This window comes from Staurois parvus, unplaced genomic scaffold (genome assembly GCF_062004578.1).
Source record: "Staurois parvus isolate SC_StPar_1 unplaced genomic scaffold, SC_StPar_1.0 ptg001351l, whole genome shotgun sequence".
Lineage (NCBI taxonomy): Eukaryota > Metazoa > Chordata > Amphibia > Anura > Ranidae > Staurois > Staurois parvus.
In genome coordinates this window covers 370,173-393,543 of record NW_028319147.1, presented here as the reverse complement: position 1 = coordinate 393,543, position 23,371 = coordinate 370,173, and the positions used below count along the sequence as shown (strand labels likewise).

At 48.8% G+C, this 23,371-nt stretch overlaps 1 long non-coding RNA gene across 1 annotated transcript; it reads left to right on the top strand.

Moving 5' to 3' along the window:
- The first annotated feature begins 11,280 nt into the window (after positions 1 to 11,280).
- On the top strand, positions 11,281 to 20,106 carry LOC149436704 (uncharacterized). The gene is made up of 4 exons (XR_016308286.1): positions 11,281 to 11,345; positions 14,477 to 14,553; positions 16,704 to 16,815; positions 19,822 to 20,106. It is a non-coding gene; the product is annotated as an uncharacterized LOC149436704 (long non-coding RNA).
- Positions 20,107 to 23,371: the final 3,265 nt, after the last annotated feature.

The window sequence follows — 23,371 nt, the reverse complement described above, 5'->3', positions numbered from 1 at the left end:
CACCGAGAAAAATCTGAAAATAACTTCTACTGAACCCTAGATGTTGTCATTGTCCCCTCTTACATCAAGGTCCCCATCGGAGTGCCCCTTATATCAGGATCTCCATCAGAGTCCCCTCTTACATCAAGGTCCCCATCGGAGTGCCCCTTATATCAAGGTCCCCATCAGAGTCCCCCTTATATCAGGATCTCCATCAGAGTCCCCTCTTACATCAAGGTCCCCATCGGAGTGCCCCTTATATCAAGGTCCCCATCAGAGTCCCCCTTATATCAGGATCTCCATCAGAGTCCCCTCTTACATCAAGGTCCCCAACGGAGTGCCCCTTATATCAAGGTCTCCAATCATAATCCCGCCTACATCAAGGTCCCCATGAGAATCCCGCCTACATCAAGGTCCCCATCAGAATCCCGCCTACATCAAGGTCCCCATCAGAATCCCGTCTACATCAAGGTCCCCATCAGAATCCCGCCTACATCAAGGTCCCCATCAGAATCCCGCCTACATCAAGGTCCCCATCAGAATCCCGCCTACATCAAGGTCCCCATCAGAATCCCGCCTACATCAAGGTCCCCATCAGAATCCCGCCTACATCAAGGTCCCCATCAGTGTGCCCCTTATATCAAGGTCCCCATCAGAATCCCGCCTACATCAACGTCCCCATCAGAATCCCGCCTACATCAAGGTCCCCATCAGTGTGCTCCTTATATCAAGGTCCCCATCAGAATCCCGCCTACATCAAGGTTCTTATCAGAATCCCGCCTACATCAAGGTCCCCATCAGTGTGCCCCTTATATCAAGGTCCCCATTAGAGTCCTCCCCTTACACCTCAGGTTGAAGCAGCCTCTAGAGACCCGAATCCTCAGCCTGTGGTCACGCCACTGACCTTAGCCGTGGGCCAGATACAACCTTGTGGAGTGCCAGATGTGGAGTCCCCCTTATATCAGGGTCTCCATTAGAGTCCCCTCTTATATCAAGGTCCCCATCAGAGTCCCCCTTATATCAGGCTATCCATCAAAGTCCCCTCTTACATCAAGGTCCCCATCAGAGTCCCCCTTATATCAAGGTCCCCATCAGAATCCCACCTACATCAAGGTCCCCATCGGAGTTCCCCTTATATCAAGGTCCCCATCAGAATCCCGCCTACATCAAGGTCCCCATCAGAGTGCCCCTTTTATCAAGGTCCCCACTCCCCAATCATAATCCCACTAACATCAAGGTCCCCATCAGAGTCCTCCCCTTACCCCTCAGCCTCTAGAGACCCGGATCCTCAACCTGTGGTCACGCCACTGACCTCAGCCATGGGCCAGATACAACCTTGTGGAGTGCCAGATGTGGAGTCCCCCTTATATCAGGGTTTCCATTACTGTAGAGTCTTCTCTTACATAAAGGTCCCCATCAGAGTCCCCCTTATATCAGGCTCTCCATCAAAGTCCCCTCTTATATCAAGGTCCCCATCGGAGTGCCCCTTATATCACGGTCCCCATCAGAATCCCGCCTACATCAAGGTCCCCATCAGAATCCCACCTACATCAAGGGCCCCATCGGAGTGCCCCTTATATCAAGGTCCCCATCACAATCCTGCCTACATCAAGGTCCCCATCAGAGTGCCCCTTATATCAAGGTCCCCATCAGAATCTCACCTACATCAAGGTCCCGATCAGAGTGCCTCTTATATCAAGGTCCCCATCACAATCCTGCCTACATCAAGGTCCCCATCAGAGTCCTCCCCTTATATCAGGATCTCCATCAGAGTTCCCTCTTACATGTAGGTCCCCATCAGAGTGCCCCTTATATCAAGGTCCCCATCAGAGTGCCCCTTATATCAAGGTCCCCATCACAATCCCACCTACATCAAGGTCCCCATCTGAGTCCTCCCCTTACCCCTCAGGTTGAAGCAGCCTCTAGAGACCCGAATCCTTAGCCTGTGGTCACGCCACTGACCTTAGCCATGGGCCGGAGGCGCCCGCACTGGAGACCGTGCCTGTGTACCGAGCCATAATTTGCAGCTGAGAATGACTACACTGTGCGCTTGCTGGGCTGTAGAGCCACACAACAAACACTTTACCAATTTTTCCCCTTGGCTAACTGCCAGGTACATGTGGAGACATTTGAACTGTTTCCCTTCCTCCACTACAGAATGGACCAGCAATGTGATGGCGATGTGTGTCCTATGGGAGCCCATGGTACAGATTTCTACACTTCCCGTCCATGGGGACTATCCGCTGTGCGCCGCTGACTGCCAGAGTCCGCTAATAATACGAGTTCTAGATGAACACGGAGCTCATTATCCGCTACACTGGAATCAGAGGAATGGGAAACCTATAGAACCGGGAACCAGCCAACACAGAGGGGAGGAGCGCCACCCTGTGGGATATACCGTGCATTACACATCTACAGATCATTATTGTAGAAGATTGCTGATTTGTATGATATGGATTCTATAGGAGTGACATCACCGCCCTCCAGATATAAGATATATTATACAGAGTGACATCACCGCCCTCCAGATATAAGATATATTATACAGAGTGACATCACCGCCCTCCAGATATAAGATATATTATACAGGAGTGACATCACCGCCCTCCAGATATAAGATATATTATACAGAGTGACATCACCGCCCTCCAGATATAAGATATATTATACAGGAGTGACATCACCGCCCTCCAGATATAAGATATATTATACAGAGTGACATCACCGCCCTCCAGATATAAGATATATTATACAGAGTGACATCACCGCCCTCCAGATATAAGATATATTATACAGAGTGACATCACCGCCCTCCAGATATAAGATATATTATACAGAGTGACATCACCGCCCTCCGGATATAAGATATATTATACAGAGTGACATCACCGCCCTCCAGATATAGGATATATTATACAGAGTGACATCACCGCCCTCCGGATATAAGATATATTATACAGAGTGACATCACCGCCCTCCGGATATAAGATATATTATACAGAGTGACATCACCGCCCTCCGGATATAAGATATATTAAACAGAGTGACATCACCGCCCTCCGGATATAAGATATATTATACAGAGTGACATCACCGCCCTCCAGATATAAGATATATTATACAGAGTGACATCACCGCCCTCCAGATATAAGATATATTATACAGAGTGACATCACCGCCCTCCGGATATAAGATATATTATACAGGAGTGACATCACCGCCCTCCGGATATAAGATATATTATACAGGAGTGACATCACCGCCCTCCAGATATAAGATATATTATACAGAGTGACATCACCGCCCTCCAGATATAAGATATATTATACAGAGTGACATCACCGCTCTCCAGGGATTGGGTTGTAGGACGACATTGGAGAGTTGCTGTCATGGCCTCCTCCTCTCCTCATCCTCTGTCAGGTGACCACAATGACTGGTTGTCACAATCTCAGTAAACACCTTTTCACCCTGAATGTGCTGCAAGAGGTTAAAGGTCAGAGCCGACATGGAACAGGCTTATCGGTGATTGCAGCTTGTGCAACTGTTTGCTTCTCCTCAACCTTCAACCCGACCCCAGGACCATGAGATTGCTGCTTCCAGGACAACTTATAAAATCATTTCTTCAGTCTTGGTGCCAACAATGTCAACGCCAGTCATTAATGGCCACTCCACCAAAAACTGAGATTTCAGTGCTTGGTGGTGGCTGAAGAATAAAATTCTCTGTGTTCCCTGCGACCCCAACTGTACCCTTACTATGTTCACTGTGCCTCCAGGTGTGCCCCTGTGTTCCCTGTGACTCCATCTATGCCCCAGTGTGCCCTGTGACTCCATCTGTGCCCCAGTGTGCCCTGTGACTCCATCTATGCCCCAGTGTGCCCTGTGACTCCATCTGTGCCCCAGTGTGCCCCGTGACTCCAACTGTGCCCCAGTGTGCCCTGTGACTCCATCTGTGCCCCAGTGTGCCCCGTGACTCCAACTGTGCCCCAGTGTGCCCCGTGACTCCAACTGTGCCCCAGTGTGCCCTGTGACTCCATCTGTGCCCCAGTGTGCCCTGTGACTCCATCTGTGCCCCAGTGTGCCCTGTGACTCCATCTGTGCCCCAGTGTGCCCCGTGACTCCAACTGTGCCCCAGTGTGCCCTGTGACTCCATCTGTGCCCCAGTGTGCCCCGTGACTCCAACTGTGCCCCAGTGTGCCCCGTGACTCCAACTGTGCCCCAGTGTGCCCTGTGACTCCATCTGTGCCCCAGTGTGCCCTGTGACTCCATCTGTGCCCCAGTGTGCCCCGTGACTCCATCTGTGCCCCAGTGTGCCCGTGACTCCATCTGTGCCCCAGTGTGCCCTGTGACTCCAACTGTGCCCCAGTGTGCCCCGTGACTCCATCTGTGTCCCAGTGTGCCCCGTGACTCCTACTGTGTCCCTGTGTTCCCCGTGACTCCAACTGTGCCCCTGTGTTCCCTGTGACTCCATCTGTGCCCCAGTGTGCCCTGTGACTCCATCTGTGCCCCAGTGTGCCCTGTGACTCCAGCTGTGCCCCAGTGTGCCCTGTGACTCCAACTGTGCCCCAGTGTTCCCCTTGACTCCAACTGTGCCCCGTGTTCCCTGTGCCTCCAACTGTGCCCCGTGTTCTCTGTGCCTCTAACTGTGCCCCTATGTTCACTGTACCTTCAACTGTGCCCCTACTATGTTCACTGTGCCTCCACGTGTGCCACCCTGTGTTCCTTGTGACGCCAACTGTGCCCCCCTGTGTTCCTTGTGACTCCAACTGTGCCCCCGTGTTTCCCGCCATTACAACTGTGCCCCTGTGTTCCATGTGCCTCCAACTGTGCCCCTGTGTTCCCTGTGCCTCCAACTGTGCCCCTGTGTTTCCTGTCATTACAACTGTGCCCCAGTGTTCCCTGTGCCTCCAGGCCTGCCCCGTGTTCCCTGTGCCTCCAGGCCTGCCCCGTGTTCCCTTTGCCTCCAACTGTGCCTCTGTGTTCCCTGTGCCTCCAGGCCTGCCCTGTGTTTCCTGTGCCTCCAACTGTGCCCCTGTGTTCCCTGTGCCTCCAACTGTGCCCCTGTGATCCCTGTGCCTCCAACTGTGCCCCTGTGATCCCTGTTCCTCCAACCGTGCCAACCGTGCCCCTGTCTTCCCTGTAGCTCCAACTGTGCCCCTGTGATCCCTGTTCCTCCAACCGTGCCAACCGTGCCACTGTCTTCCCTGTAGCTCCAACTGTGCCCCTGTGATCCCTGTTCCTCCAACCGTGCCAACCGTGCCACTGTCTTCCCTGTAGCTCCAACTGTGCCCCTGTGTTCCCTGTAGCTCCAACTGTGCCTCTGTGATCCCTGTGCCTCCAACTGTGCCCCTGTGTTCCCTGTGCCTCCAACTGTGCCCCTGTGTTCCCTGTGCCTCCAACTGTGCCCCTGTGATTCCTGTGCCGCCAACGGTGCCCCTGTGTTCCCTGTGACTTCAACTGTGCCCCTGTGATCCCTGTGTCATTCTGTAACTCCAAGTGTATGCGTCTGTTTCCCATGTCAACTAGTGACTCCAAGTGCACCCCTGTGTGCTCCATTCAATCACAATATTCCCAACACACACATTCCTGGTTCCTGGAAATGGCAGTGAGTGCTGCAGCGACCACCAGCTGAAAATCGTCATCAACTGCAGTGAACAGTATGTCATCAGCACACCAGAGATTCTCCAGGAGTGTCGAAAGCTTTATTCAGAGGTCACATCATATATACAGAGGAAACGTTTCGGAGCAGCGCAGGGTCCCTTCATCAAGCAAGTGACCCGCCTGCCTGATGAAGGGGCCCTGCGTGACTGTGAAACATTGCCTCTGTAAATATGATGTGACCTCTGAATAACATTTTTGACCTTTGTGCTCCATGACTCAAAGTGCACCCCAATGTGCTCCATGTCATTTCATGTCTCCGAGTGCACCCCTGTGTGCTCTGTGATTCCAAGTGCACCTTGTGTCATTCAGTGACTCCAAGTGTACCCCGGTGTTGCCCATGTCATCTAGTGTTCCAAAAGCAACCCTACGTGCCCCATGACACAAAGTTCACCACTGTGACTACAAGTATGCCTTTGTGTGCCCCTTGTCATCTAGTGACTCAGAATATGCTCCCCTGTGTGTCCCAAGACCACGAGTGTGCCCCATGTCGTTCCGTGACTCCAAGTGTACCCGTGTTTTTTATTATTTCATCTAGTGACTCCAAGTGCACTCCTGTGTGCTCCATGACTCCAAGTGCACTCCTGTGTGCTCCATGACTCCAAATGCACTCCTGTTTTCTCCATGACTCCAAATGCACTCCTGTGTGCTCCATGACTCCAAGTGCACTCCTGTGTGCTCCATGACTCCAAGTACACTCCTGTGTGCTCCATGACTCCAAGTGCACTCCTGTGTGCTCCATGACTCCAAATGCACTCCTGTTTTCTCCATGACTCCAAATGCACTCCTGTGTGCTCCATGACTCCAAGTGCACTCCTGTGTGCTCCATGACTCCAAGTGCACTCCTGTGTGCTCCATGACTCCAAGTGCACTCCTGTGTGCTCCATGACTCCAAATGCACTCCTGTGTGCTCCATGACTCCAAGTGCACTCCTGTGTGCTCCATGACTCCAAGTGCACTCCTGTGTGCTCCATGACTCCAAGTGTATCTCTGTGCATTGTGTCATCTTGTGACTGCCTATACACCCCATGTGATCTGGTGTCTTTAAGTGTTCCCCTATGCACCCTGTGTCATCTAGTGACCCCAGGTGCACTGCAGTGTGCCCCAACACTACAAGTGTACCCATGTCACCCATTTTAATGACAGGTTCACTTAAACTACACTCAACGGCCACTTTATCAGGTCCACCTTGCTGGTCCCGGGTTGGACCCCCTTTTGCCTTCATTCTTGGTGGCATAGATTCAACAAGGTGTTGGAAACATTCCTCAGAGATTTTGCTCCATATTGACATGATGGCATCACACGGTTGCTGCAGATTTGTGGGCTGCACATCCATGATGCGAATCTCCTGTTCCACCACATCCCAAAGGTGCTCTGTTCGATGGAGATCTGGTGACTGTGGAGGCCATTGGAGTGCAGTGACCTCATTGTCAAGTTCAAGAAACCAGTTGGAGATGATTTGAGCTTTGTGACATGGAGCATTATCCTGCTGGAAGGAGCCATCAGAAGATGGGGACACTGGAGTCATAGAGGGATGGAAATGGTCAGCAACAATACTCAAGTAGGCCGTGGCATATAAACGATGCTCAATTGCTACTAAGGAGCACAAAATGTGCCAAGAAAACCTCCCCCACACCATGACACCTCCACCACCAGCCTGAACCATTGATAGAAGGCAGGATGGATCCACCACACCATGACACCACCACCACCAGCCTGAACCATTGATAGAAGGCAAGATAGATCCACCACACCATGACCCCACCACCACCATCAGGCTGAACCATTGATAGAAGGCAGGATGGATCCACCACACCATGGCACCACCACCACAACCACCAGCCTGAACCATTGATAGAAGGCAGGATGGATCCACCACACCATGACACCACCACCGCCAGCCTGAACCATTGACAGAAGGCAGGATGAATCCACCACCCCATGACATCACCATCGCCAGCCTGAACCATTGATACAAGGCAGGATGGATCCACCACACTATGACACCACCACCACTATCAGCCTGAACCATTGATAGAAGGCAGGATGGATCCACCATACCATGACACCACCAATGCCAGCCTGAACCATTGATAGAAGGCAGGATGGATCCACCACACCATGACACCACCACCGCCAGCCTGAACCGTTGATACAAGGCAGGATGGATCCACCACACCATGACACCACCACCGCCAGCCTGAACCATTGATAGAAGGCATGATGGATCCACCACACCATGACACCACCACCACCAGCCTGAACCGTTGATACAAGGCAGGATGGATCCACCACACCATGGCACCACCACCGCCAGCCTGAACCATTGATAGAAGGCAGGATGGATCCACCACACCATGACACCACCACCACCACCAGCCTGAACCATTGATACAAGGCAGGATGGATCCATGCTTTCATGTTGTTTACGCCAAATTCTGACCCCACCATCTGAATGTCGCAGTTGAAATCCAGACTCATCAGACCAGGCAACGTTTTCCAATCTTCTATTGTCCAATTTTGATGAGCCTGTGCGAATTGTACCCTCCGTTTCCTGTTCTTAGCTGACAAAAGTGGCACCCGGTGTGGTCCGAAAAAAATCTATCAAGTGCCATCACGCATGAGCGGAGACAGAAGATGACCCGGATGTTTATGTCCAAGGATCCAAAAATCCAATTTACTCCAATGATGTCCAAGGATTTATGTCCAATCGCTCGTTCTGGCCGGCAAGGCGTGGCTACAAGGTCGCACACACACTACATCACTTCCACTTGCATGGAAGAAGTCAACACTACGTATCGCTCCACGAACGATTTTTTTTTCGAGTGGTTAATGAGGTCCACAATTTTGACCAATGAACGAACGCCGATCGGTCGTCGGATGACCGATCGGTCGGTTTTCTTACCGTGTATTCATGGCTTTACTCAGGTACAATGTATGTCTATGTTAACGCCAGGCTGAGGGTGGGAGTGCCAGCCTAGTGAGTGTCACTTCGGGGTACAAGGCTGTCATTGTGACATGTTTCAGGCCCTGGGAGCTGGAGACGCTTAGCAAGCTCTAGTTCCACTTTTCATTTTTTTATACTAAAAAGGTGAAAACGTGTCACGTCGGAATATTCCCCCCTCTCCAAAAATATCTGTCATGAATGATTGACTTGGGTTTGTTTGGCAACGGATCAAGGAAAGGTGAAGAGGTGGGGGCCACACAGAGCTTCTTTGGGTCAGGCCCTCGTCAATAACAATCGTTGCGCAATCAGCGTGCGGATTTGACACTTCCTTACTTTTCCTTTGGATAAGGAGTATTATCTTTCACAAAATGTCCCGGAGAGTGAGGGGGGGGGGGCGGGTGACCAGTGGGCCTGTTTGCGATGTCCCAGGTGATAGCGCCTGATTGATGTTGTCCTCCTGCGACCCCCTAGAAGCATCTGGCAGGTCCGGGCCAGTTTCGGAGTTTGTGGTGGGTGTTTCGGCACAGATGAGTTCTGAACGTGATACTTTTTTTTATTTGCACTAAGGCTTTATGCACGCGCTTAACCCCCACGCATCAAATCCTGACAATTACATATTGAATTGGCCATGGGGGGAGGGGCGCAACTCCATATTGATTGGCCATAGGGGAGAGGGGTGACTCCTTACTAATGGCCTTAGGGGGAGAGAGGCAACTCCATATTGATTGGCCATAGGGGGAGGGGGGGGCAACTCCATACTAATTACCCATGGGGGGGAGAGAGGGGAAACTCCATATTGATTGGCCATGGGGAGAGAGGGGCAACTCCATATTGATTGGTAATGGGGAGAGAGGGGCAACTCCATATTGATTGGCCACAGGTGAGAGGGGTGACTCCTTACTAATGGCCATGGGGGGAGAGAGGCAACTCCATATTGATTGGCCATAGGGGGAGGGGGGGGCAACTCCATACTAATTAGCCATGTGCGGAGGGGCAACTCCATACTAATGGCCATGGGGGGGAGAGAGGGGAAACTCCATATTGATTGGCCATGGGGAGAGAGGGGCAACTCCATATTGATTGGCAATGGGGAGAGAGGGTCAACTCCATATTGATTGGCCACAGGGGAGAGGGGTGACTCCTTACTAATGGCCATGAGGGGAGAGAGGCAACTCCATATTGATTGGCCATAGGGGGAGGGGGGGGCAACTCCATACTGATTAGCCATGCGTGGAGGGGCAACTCCATACTAATGGCCATGGGGGGAGAGAGGGGCAACTCCATATTGATTAGCCATGGGGTGAGGGGGGAAACTCCATATTGATTGGCCATGGGGAGAGAGGGGCAACTCCATATTGATTGGCCATGGGGAGAGAGGGCAACTCCATATTGATTGGCCATAGGGGGTGGGGGGGGCAAATGCATACTCTTTAGCCATGCGTGGAGGGGCAACTCCATACTAATGGCCATCGGGAGAGAGAGGCAACTCCATATTGATTGGCCATGGGATGAGGGGGGCAACTCCATATTGATTAGCCATGCGCGGAGGGTCTACTCCATACTAATGTCCATGGGAGAGAGGGGCAACCCCATATTGATTGGCCATTGGGGGAGGGGGGGAAACTCCATACTGATTAGCCATGCGCGGAGGGGCAACTCCATATTGATTGACCATAGGGGAGAGGGGTGACTCCTTAGTAATGGTCATGGGGGGAGAGGGGCAACTCCATATTGATTGGCCATTGGGGAGAGGGGCAACTCCATACTAATGGCCATGGGGGATAGGGGCAACTCCATATTGATTGGCCATATGCGGAGGGGCAACTCCATACTAATGGCCATGGGGAGAGAGGGGCAACTTCATATTGATTAGCTATAGGGGAGAGGGGCATCTCTCTCTCTCCATCCATCCATCCATCCATCCCTCTATCCAGACATTTCATTATATTTGCTGGTTGTTGTATTATTTGTCAAAAGTCTAAAACAAGCTGCCTTTAGTGGCAGCACAGTGGCTTAATGGGTAGTACTTGTACCTTGCAGCACTTGGATCCTTGTTTCAAACCTTTGACAAGACGATATTTGCTTGGAGTTTGCATGCTGTCCCAGAGCTTGCGTCAGTTTCCTCCGGGTACTCTAGTTTCCTCCCACCCTCTAAAGACATGCTGGTAGGTTAATTGGCTCATTCTTAACTGGCCCAAGTATGTATGTGCAATGGGGACATTTGTGAGCACTTTCATTCCACGGTCTTGGAGTATTTTATGCAGCTCAACACACCCGACCCAAAACTGGTCCACTTCAAAACTATTAAATACGCCCCCCCCCCCCTCCCCCCCTGTGATGGTATAGAGTTTTCAAGGCTCAGAAAGTTTTCCTGCACCCATTTCCTCCTATCTGGAAGAGAAGAAACCCTTCCCACAGTAATTGTGTTTTGTTCAGTTTAGATTTTATTTGTGCTTTTTTCTTTTTTGGTCTCTGCTGGCTTTTCTCAGAACCCCCCCCCCCCCCCTGGACTGTCCCCTGTACCCCTGTATGTACACGCCGTGTAATATCAAGGTGACACAACACCAAATCAGCAAAACCTCAGCGAGATAAAGAGGCCCTGTATTGGAGGAGCAAAGTCCTGAAAACATCAGTCAGGTAATAGACTGTCAGGAGCCCCCGACCAATGGAAAAATGGGAGGGTGGGGTCATCTCTGTATATATTGGACCGAAGCGGGACCCTCCCTCAGCTCCAGAGTTGAGAACTACCTCCAGATCGGCAGAGGTAAGACGCAAATCACTTCTGATTTTCTGTTATATTTTAAAAAAATATATATTTTTTTCTATTTAAGTGCAGAAACTCATTGAGGAACCCTTGTCTTCGTGTCTATATATATATAATTTTATTTTTTTGCTTTTTATATATATATATATATATATGTGTGTGTGTATAAATATATGTATGTGTATATATATATATACACACACACATATATAATATAATATATTATTGTTTATTATTTTATTTTGTATATTTACTGTATATATTATTTAATATATTTATTTGGTGTATTTTATATATTTGTTTTAGTGTATTCTAATTATTATTCACATTTTTATACTGCTCTCCTGTTTCTATTGGGTCTTGAGAACTGTCATTTTATTACAAGCAATTAATTCTGTTCTCACAACCCAAATACTGACCGATAGGTTGCTTGGCTTCTACCCACAATTTGTGCATAGGACTGTTGTGGGAACATTAGATTGTAAGCTCTGCGGGTATCAGGAATGTGAAGGGTCTATATAGAATACATTAGCTCCATATGGATTTAAATAATTCCACCAGCGGTGGACGAAGTAATGTAGTAGTTTCGGGTAATTGTGTGTAGTTACATCCCCGTCACGAGGTTTGGATGTAGATACATTTTAATGCTCTGTACAGAAAGTTTTAAAGATATATACATATATATATATATATATATATATTTATATTTATATTTTATTTATACAAGCTAAGGTAAAAATTAAACTTTTCCTGCATTCATTTCCTCCTATCTGCAAGAGAAGAAACCCTTCCCACAGCAATTGTGTTTTGTTCAGTTTAGATTTTATTTGTGCTTTTTTTTTGGTGTCTGCTGGCTTTTCTCAGAACCCCCCCCCCCCCCAGGACTGTCCCCTGTACCCCTGTATGTTTATATATGTTATATATATATTTATATTTATATTTTATTATTTTTTTTATACAAGCTAAGGTAAAAATGAAACAATCTAAATTAATTAATTATTTAAATTTTCTTTCTTTCATAGCAAATATATATTAAAAAGATGATTATTTATATATATATATATATATATGACAAAAAAAAGAATTTTCTATGTACACATATTTGTATATATGCACTGTATACAAAGACAGAGTACATTTAGATCAATCAGTTTCATTGTTAATGTTATTTTTATTAAAGAAATTTATATATATATATATTTTTTTTTTATTATAATTTTTTTTTTATAAAAGCTAACGTAAAAATGAAACAATCTAAATTAACTATTTCTTTAAATTTTCTTTCTTTCATAGAAAGTATATATTAAAAAAGATGATTATTTATATATATATGACAAAAAAAAGAATTTTATATGTACACATATTTGTATATATGCACTGTATACAAAGACAGAGCACATTTAGATCAATCAGTTTAATTTTTAATGTTATTTTTATTAAAGAAATATATATATATATATATATATATTTATATATATATATATTTTTTTATACAAGCTAAGGTAAAAATGAAACAATCTAAATTTATTATTTCTTTAAATTTTCTTTCTTTCATAGAAAGTATATATTAAAAAAGATGATTATTTATTTCATAGAAAATATATATAAAAAAGACGATTATATATATATATATATATATATATATATATATATATGACAAAAAAATTATTTTCTATGTACACATATTTGTATATATGCACTGTATACAAAGACAGAGCACATTTAGATCAATCAGTTTAATTTTTAATGTTATTTTTATTAAAGAAATATATATATATATATATATATATATATATATATTTATATATATATATATTTTTTTATACAAGCTAAGGTAAAAATGAAACAATCTAAATTAATTAATTATTTAAATTGTCTTTCTTTCATAGAAAATATATATTAAAAAAGACGATTATATATATATATATATATATATATATATGACAAAAAAAATAATTTTATATGTACACATATTTGTATATATGCACTGTATACAAAGACAGAGTACATTTAGATCAATCAGTTTAATTGTTAATGTTATTTTTATTAAAGAAATATTTATATATATATATTTATATTTTATTATAATTTTTTTTTATAAAAGCTAAGGTCAAAATGAAACAATCTAAATTAATTATTCCTTTAAATTTTCTTTCTTTCATAGAAAGTATATATTAAAAAAAATGATTTTATATATATATATATGACAAAAAAAAGAATTTTATATGTACACATATTTGTATATATACACTGTATACAAAGACAGCACATTTAGAGTAATTAGTTAAATTTATGCTATTTTTTATAAAAAATAAAATTCCAATGTGTGTGTATATATATATATATATATATATATATATATATATATATATATATATATATATATATATATGTTATTTATTTATTCAGAATTAATTATATATATATATATATATATATATATATATACACACACACATTGGAATTTTATTTTTTATAAAAAATAGCATAAATGTAACTAATTACTCTAAATGTGCTGTCTTTGTATACAGTGTATATATACAAATATGTGTACATATAAAATTCTTTTTTTTGTCAGGTGGTAGCCAAGCTAACCCATAGCACACAGTTTCAATTTCTTCTTATTATCGTGCTTTGCTGTTTTTTTTTTTTGCCTTCCTCTGGATCAACTGTGGGTGTAGGATTATAATTTTTTTTTTCTATGGTTGAACCGGATGGACTTTTGTCTTTTTTCAGCCAGACTATGTAACCATGTTATTACACACAGTAACAGATTTAAAGGGTCCCCCCGCCCTAAAGTGGTGTTTCATTTATAGCTGGGACCAAAAGATCCCAACGGTGAGACCGCTGGGGGTGCTGAGGAGACTTACTCCTTCTGCTGCATATTCTTTAACATAAAAAAAAAATTCCAACGTGAGGGGTGAGACCTGCTTGTAACTCTCGAGCACAAAGACCTCGGTGCCTGAAGTTCCAGCAGAATCTGACTTGATTTGTCTTGCTAGTGACAACACAGACCTGGGAAGAGGGGGGGAGGGGTCGTGGAGAGACCGTTTTGGGTGGGGTTGGGATTCAGTGAAGGACGGAGACTTGTAGTACGTTGGAGGACTCATCATATTGTTGTCTGATTCCAGAACCTCAGCGCTGACAGCCTCCATCATGAAAGTCTTGGCCCTTGTCGTCCTCGTCATCGCCATCAGCGGCTTGGAAGGTAAGGTGACACCAGGAGCAGGTTGGGGGGGGGGCTAAGGGTAATGGGGGGGGGTTAACAGAATAAGAGGCCCTGTCAGGATAGCAGTGAGGGAGCCGTCATTGGCGGTTTGGTTTTGGACGAATCCTGGAGTGATGTTTTCTCTGAGTGTGAACATCGAACTTTTCTTATGATGGTGAACAAGTTCTATTCTATGGCCTTCGCTGTCCCGTGATTGTATGATGACATTTCCTCCATACGTGTGCGTGGCTCCAGTGGGATCTGTAATACCTGAGGAGGGGGGGGCACACATGAAGATTGGTTGGCCTCATTGAGGGACTGCTGTGTGTGACCGTGACAGGACCGACATTGAAGAGACGTTGAATGCTCCGCTGCTGATTGGCCGCCTGACACATCTCTACACTTTATTTACATTTAAGGACCATATAGGCCGGATATCGCTGTGATTGGTACCTGGAGTTCATGTGCAGGCGTAGGGAGCGAATGGTGGGAATGAATGGCATGCCATGGTGATCACTACTTCCCCGCCTTCCTCTACTTCATCGCTTTCCATACTTCCCCGCCTTGCTCTACTTCCCCGCCTTCCCCTACGTCCCCGCCTTCCCATACTTCCCCGCCTTGCTCTACTTCCCCGCCTTGCTCTACTTCCACACCTTCCCCTACTTCCCCGCCTTCCTCTACTTCCACGCCTTCCCCTACTTCCACGCCTTCCCCTACTTCCACGCCTTCCCCTACTTCCCCTACTTCCCCGCCTTCCCCTACTTCCCCTACTTCCACGCCTTCCCCTACTTCCACGCCTTCCCTTACTTCCCCGCCTTCCTCTACTTTCCCGCCTTCCCCTACTTCCCCGCCTTCCCTACTTCCACGCCTTCCTCTACTTCCCCTACTTCCCCGCCTTCCTCTACTTCCCCTACTTCCACACCTACCTCTACTTCCACGCCTTCCCCTACTTCCATGCCTTCCCCTACTTCCCCGCCTTCCTCTACTTCCCCTACTTCCCCGTCTTCCTCTACTTCCCCGCCTTCCCTTACTTCCCTGCCTTCCTCTACTTCCCCGCCTTCCTCTACTTCCACGCCTTCCTCTACTTCCACGCCTTCCTCTACTTCCACGCCTTCCCCTACTTCCACGCCTTCCTCTACTTCCACGCCTTCCCCTACTTCCCTGCCTTCCTCTACTTCCCCGCCTTCCTATACTTCCCCACCTTCCTATGCTTCCACGCCTTCCTCTACTTCCCCTACTTCCACGCCTTCCCCTACTTCCCCGCCTTCCTCTACTTCCCCTACTTCCACGCCTTCCCCTACTTCCACGCCTTCCTCTACTTCCACGCCTTCCCTGCTTTCCTATACTTCCTCTACTTCCCCGCCTTCCTGTACCCCTCTCTCCTCCCTCCACCCCCTCCCTTGTCTCTATTCTGCTACCTCCCCATCCCTCTACCCCCCTCCTCTCTCCCTCTACCCCCATCTACACTCCCTCTACTCCCCCCCTCCTTTCTCCATCCACCCCCCTCCTCTCCCTCTACCCCCCCTCCTCTCCATCTGAGCACCTCTATCACCCTACCTTTATCTACACTCCCTATACCCCCTTCCTCTCTCCATCCACCCTCCTCCCTCTACCCCCCTTCCTCTACCTCCACCCTCCTCTCCTCTCTCGCTCTACCCCCTTCTCTCCTCTCTTTCCCTCTCCTCTCTCGCTCTACCCCCCTCCTCTCCTCTCTCCCTCTGTCCCCTCCTATCCTCTACCCCCCTCTTCTACTCTCTCCTTCTACCCCCCTCCTCTCTCCCTCTACCCCCCTCCTCTCCTCTCTCCCTCTACCCCCTCCTCTCCTCTCTCCCTCTACCCCTCTGCTCTTTTCCTCTATCCCCTCCTCCTCTCTCCCTCTGCTCCCTCTCTTTCTCCCCCCCCCCATATCCCTCTGCTCCCTCTCTCCCCCCCTTCTCCTCTATCTCCCTCCCCCCTCTATCTCCCTCTTTCCCCCCTCCTCTATCTCCCTCTCTCCCCCCCATCTCCCTCTGCTCCCTCTCTTTCTCCCCCCCATCTCCCTCTGCTCCCCCTCTTTCTCCCCCCCATCTCCCTCTGCTCCCCCCCCCTCCTCTATCTCCCTCTGCTCCCTCTATTTCTCCCCCTCATTAAATGTGTACTCCTTCTTCCAGCCGGTGTTGTGAAGAGGGATGCAGAGGATCCGTTTCAGCAAATGAGTGACCTTTTCCAGAACTTTGCCAAGACCTTCCAGGAGAAGATCATCACCGCAGGGATCCCGGCCCAGTACGTTGTCCCCCCCACCCCCACCCCCGCCCTTGTCTAATGTCTGGACGATGATATTTCTGTTTTAGATGGAGCAGGAGGGAGCTGTGTCCACTCTCAGGGTGTCACTGCTGTGACATGTCCCCCCACCAGTGAGAGGAATGGAGGGACATAGCAGCGTCTCCATAGAATGTCAGTGTTCAGGGGCGGACTGACAACTCATGAGGCCCCCGGGCAATAGTGGATCATGGGGCCCCTGTGTCCTTGCCCAAACTCAAAAAAGCCTATGAAAAAGGTACCAGGGGCATCTCATGGGGCCCCCTACTGACCCCGGGCCCTCGGGCAGTGCCCGAGTTTCCAAATGGTCAGTCCGCCCCTGGTCAGTGTTATTATTATTATTATTATACAGTATTTATATAGCACCAAAGGGTTCGCTCAGCGCTGTACATTATAGTGGGGACAGAACATGAGATAAGACAGTAATAATACAATACACGAGGGTTAGAGGGCCCTTCCCTTTCGAGCTTACAGTCTAGGAAGGAGGGATGGTGATACAGGAGGAGATGGCTGTGGGGGATGGAGTAGTAGGAGGAGTGGAGGGGATCGGCTGTTAGGTGAGGGTGGGGTAGGCTTCCCTGAAGAGATGGGTTTTCAGGGTGCGCCTAAAGGTGAGGAGGGTAGGGGACAATCTGATGGATTGGGGAAGTGAGTTCCAGAGGATGGGGGAAGCTCTGGAGAAGTCCTGCAGTCGGGCGTGGGAGGTGGAGACCAGGGAGCTAGAAAAGCTAGAAAGTAGGAGGTCTTGTGAGGAGCGAAGATTACGGGTTGGGTGGTATTTGGGTATCAGGTTGGTAAGTTAGTTTGGGCGGAGTTATGAATGGCTTTGTATGTCAGTGTTAGTAGTTTGAATTTGATGCGTTGGGCAATCGGGAGCCAGTGGAAGGATTGGCAGAGGGGGGTGGAGGACACTGAGTGGAGGCCAGTGGAGGGATTGGCAGAGGGGGGAGGAGGACACTGAGTGGAGGCCAGTGGAGGGATTGGCAGAGGGGGGTGGAGGACACTGAGTGGAGGCCAGTGGAGGGAATGACAGAGAGGGGTGGAGGACACTGACTGGAGGCCAGTGGAGGGATTGGCAGAGGGGGGTGGAGGACACTGAGTGGAGGCCAGTGGAGGGATTGGCAGAGGGGGGTGGAGGACACTGAGTGGAGGCCAGTGGAGGGATTGGCAGAGAGGGGTGGAGGACACTGAGTGGAGGCCAGTGGAGGGATTGGCAGAGAGGGGTGGAGGACACTGAGTGGAGGCCAGTGGAGGGATTGGCAGAGGGGGGTGGAGGACACTGAGTGGAGGCCAGAGGAGGGAATGACAGAGAGGGGTGGAGGACACTGAGTGGAGGCCAGTGGAGGGATTGGCAGAGGGGGGTGGAGGACACTGAGTGGAGGCCAGTGGAGGGATTGGCAGAGAGGGGTGGAGGACACTGAGTGGAGGTCAGTGGAGGGAATGACAGAGGGGGGTGGAGCCAGTGGAGGGAATGACAGAGGGGGGTGGAGCCAGTAGAAGGAATGACAGAGGGGGGTGGAGGACACTGAGTGGAGGCCAGTGGAGGGATTGGCAGAGAGGGGTGGAGGACACTGAGTGGAGGTCAGTGGAGGGAATGACAGACGGGGGTGGAGCCAGTGGAGGGAATGACAGAGGGGTGTGGAGCCAGTGGAAGGAATGACAGAGGGGGGTGGAGCCAATGGAGGGAATGACAGAGGGGGGTGGAGGACACTGAGTGGAGGCCAGTGGAGGGAATAACAGAGGGGGGTGGTGGATACGGAGCAGTTGGTAAGGTGGATGAGCCTAGCCGCTGAGTTCAGGATAGACTGGAGCGGGGATAGCCTGTGTTGGGGTAGGCCGGTGAGGAGGGAGTTGCAGTAGTCCAGGCGTGAGATAATAAGGGAGTGAACGAGTAGTTTAGTAGTGTCTGGGGTTAGGAACGAACGTATTTTGGAGATGTTGCGGAGGTGGAACCTGCATGCGGTAGTCAGCGATTGGACATGGAGTTGGAAGGACCGGTTAGAGTCTAGGATGACAGCTAGGACCTTGGCTTGCGGGGTGGGACTGATGGTGGCGTTGTTGGTCGTGATGGAGAGGATGGGGGGGGCGCGGGCTGGGGGGAAAATTAGGAGCTCGGTTTTGGAGAGGTTCAGTTTGAGGAAATGGAGAGACATCCAGTCTGATATGTCATTCAGCAGGTGGGTGATTCGGGCGGAGACTGAAGGGGTGAGGTGGGGGGTGGAGAGGTAAATTTGCGTGTCATCGGTGTAGAGGTAATAGTTGAAGCCATGGGAGTCTATCAGTTGGCCAAGGGAGGAGGTGTAGATGGAGAAAAGAAGGGGCCCGAGGACAGAGCCTTGAGGGACCCCAACAGAGAGGGGGAGTGAGGGGGAGGTAGAAGCGTTATAGGTAACGCTGAAGGAACGCTACGATAGGAGGAGAGCCAGGAGAGGGCGGAGTCTCTGATGCCAAGGGAGTGTAATTTGTTAAGGAGGAGGGGGTGGTCGACTGTGTGGAAGGCCGCGGAGAGGTCGAGGAGTAGGAGGACTGAGTAGCGTCCATTAGCTTTGGTGGTTAGCAGGTCATCAGTGATTTTGAGTCGGGCGGTTTCAGTTGAATGTTGGGGGCGGAAGCCGAATTGTAGGGGATCGAGGAGGTTGTTGTCACTGAGGTGGGCGCTTAAGCAATTGTAAACTCAAGGAGCTTGGAAGTGAATGGCAGCAGGGAGATGGGTCTGAGGCTGTTCAGGTCGGTGGGGTCCAGGGAGGGTTTTTTGAGTATGGGGGTGATGTGGGCGAGCTTTAGGGGGGAGGGGAATGTGCCAGTAGAGAGGGAGAGATTGAAGATGTGGGTGAGGAAGCGTAGGATGGAGGAGGAGGGTGACTGGAGGAGTTGCGAGGGAACAGGTTCAAGAGGGCAAGTGGTGAGGCGGGCTTCTGAGAAGACCTTAGTGACCACAGGCCGGACTTATAATCACATTTGTCTCTACAGGGAACTGGGTGCCAAAATCCAGGAACACGGATCATCATTCTCCACCAGTGTTCAGAAATGGTTTGAAGACATGCTTGCCATGGGCAAGGAGAAACTGAGCTGAGCTGAACCCCACCTTCCTGCGATCTGCAACACTGCGCCCCCCCCTGAACCCCCCGAACCCCATAACCCCCCGGACCCCCATAACCCCCCGGACCCCATCTCCACCCGACCACTTCATCTCCTGTTACTGTGTGAATGACCGTTCCTTTTATAATGTTATAATAAAACTTGTATTCAGTGTCAGCTCTGATGTCAGCGTGTCCTTCCTTCACACTATCCATGGGGCCACACACTAAAGAGTCACTCCGACCCGGGTCTGTACGCCCGCTGTGCACATTGTGAGGGGTTCCCACCATCCCTGTGCTGAGTTTCTGGGTCTGTATGTCCACTGTGCCATGAATACTCTCCTGTGCCATGAATACACTCCTCTGCTATGAATACTCAACTGTGCCATGAATACACTCCTCTGCCATGAATACACTCCTGTGCCATGAATACACTCCTCTGCCATGAATACACTCCTGTGCCATGAATACTCTCCTGTGCCATGAATACACCCCTGTGCCATGAATACTCTCCTGTGCCATGAATACTCAACTGTGCCATGAATACACTCCTGTGCCATGAATACTCTCCTGTGCCATGAATACACTCCTGCGCCATGAATACACTCCTGCGCCATGAATACACTCCTGTGCCATGAATACACTCCTGTGCCATGAATACACTCCTGTACCATGAATACACTCCTGTGCCATGAATACTCAACTGTGCCATGAATACACTCCTGTGCCATGAATACTCAACTGTGCCATGAATACACTCCTGTGCCATGAATACACTCCTGTGCCATGAATACTCTCCTGTGCCATGAATACTCTCCTGTGTTATGAATACTCTCCTGTGCCATGAATACTCTCCTGTGCCATGAATACTCTCCTGTGCCATGAATACTCTCCTGTGCCATGAATACTCTCCTGTGTTATGAATACTCTCCTGTGCCATGAATACTCTCCTGTGCCATGAATACACTCCTGCGCCATGAATACACTCCTGTGCCATGAATACACTCCTGTTCCATGAATACACTCCTGTGCCATGAATACACTCCTGTGCCATGAATACACTCCTGTGCCATGAATACACTCCTCTGCCATGAATACTCTCCTGTGCCATGAATACTCTCCTGCGCCATAAATACTCTCCTGCGCCATGAATACACTCCTGCGCCATGAATACTCTCCTCTGCCATGAATACTCTCCTGTGCCATGAATACTCTTCTGTGCCATGAATACACTCCTGCGCCATGAATACACTCCTGCGCCATGAATACACTCCTGCGCCATGAATACACTCCTGTGCCATGAATACTCTCCTGCGCCATGAATACTCTCCTGCGCCATGAATACTCTCCTGTGCCATGAATACTCTCCTGTGCCATGAATACTCTTCTGTGCCATGAATACACTCCTGTGCCATGAATACACTCCTGCGCCATGAATACTCTCCTCTGCCATGAATACTCTCCTGTGCCATGAATACTCTTCTGTGCCATGAATACACTCCTGTGCCATGAATACACTCCTGTGCCATGAATACACTCCTCTGCCATGAATACTCTCCCGCGCCATGAATACTCTCCCGCGCCATGAATACTCTCCCGCGCCATGAATACACTCCTGTGCCATGAATACTCTCCTCTGCCATGAATACTCTCCTGTGCCATGAATACTCTTCTGTGCCATGAATACACTCCTGTGCCATGAATACACTCCTGCGCCATGAATACACTCCTGCGCCATGAATACTCTCCTGTGCCATGAATACTCTCCTGCGCCATGAATACTCTCCTGCGCCATGAATACTCTCCTGTGCCATGAATACTCTCCTGTGCCATGAATACACTCCTGTGCCATGAATACACTCCTGTGCCATGAATACACTCCTCTGCCATGAATACACTCCTGTGCCATGAATACTCTCCTGTGCCATGAATACACTCCTGTGCCATGAATACTCTCCTCTGCCATGAATACACTCCTGCGCCATGAATACACTCCTGCGCCATGAATACTCTCCTGCGCCATGAATACTCTCCTGCGCCATGAATACTCTCCTGCGCCATGAATACTCTCCTGCGCCATGAATACTCTTCTGTGCCATGAATACTCTTCTGTGCCATGAATACACTCCTGTGCCATGAATACACTCCTGTGCCATGAATACTCTCCTGCGCCATGAATACTCTCCTGTGCCATGAATACACTCCTGTGCCATGAATACTCTCCTCTGCCATGAATACACTCCTGCGCCATGAATACACTCCTGCGCCATGAATACTCTCCTGTGCCATGAATACACTCCTGCGCCATGAATACACTCCTGCGCCATGAATACTCTCCTCTGCCATGAATACTCTCCTGCGCCATGAATACACTCCTCTGCCATGAATACTCTCCTCTGCCATGAATACTCTCCTGCGCCATGAATACTCTCCTGCGCCATGAATACTCTCCTGCGCCATGAATACTCTCCTGCGCCATGAATACTCTCCTGTGCCATGAATACTCTTCTGTGCCATGAATACTCTTCTGTGCCATGAATACACTCCTGTGCCATGAATACACTCCTGTGCCATGAATACTCTCCTGCGCCATGAATACTCTCCTGTGCCATGAATACACTCCTGTGCCATGAATACTCTCCTCTGCCATGAATACACTCCTGCGCCATGAATACACTCCTGCGCCATGAATACTCTCCTGCGCCATGAATACTCTCCTGCGCCATGAATACTCTCCTGCGCCATGAATACTCTCCTGTGCCATGAATACACTCCTGCGCCATGAATACTCTCCTGCGCCATGAATACACTCCTCTGCCATGAATACTCTCCTGCGCCATGACTACTCTCCTCTGCCATGAATACTCTCCTGCGCCATGAATACACTCCTGTGCCATGAATACTCTCCTGTGCCATGAATACTCTCCTGCGCCATGAATACACTCCTGTGCCATGAATACACTCCTCTGCCATGAATACTCTCCTGTGCCATGAATACACTCCTGCGCCATGAATACTCTCCTGTGCCATGAATACTCTCCTCTGCCATGAATACTCTCCTGCGCCAGGAATACACTCCTCTGCCATGAATACTCTCCTCTGCCATGAATACACTCCTGTGCCATGAATACTCTCCTGTGCCATGAATACTCTCCCGCGCCAGGAATACACTCCTCTGCCATGAATACACTCCTCTGCCATGAATACTCTCCTGCGCCATGAATACTTTCCTGCGCCATGAATACTCTCCTGCGCCATGACTACTCTCCTCTGCCATGAATACTCTCCTGCGCCATGAATACTCTCCTGCGCCATGAATACTCTCCTGCGCCATGACTACTCTCCTCTGCCATGAATACTCTCCTGCGCCATGACTACTCTCCTCTGCCATGAATACTCTCCTGCGCCATGACTACTCTCCTCTGCCATGAATACTCTCCTGC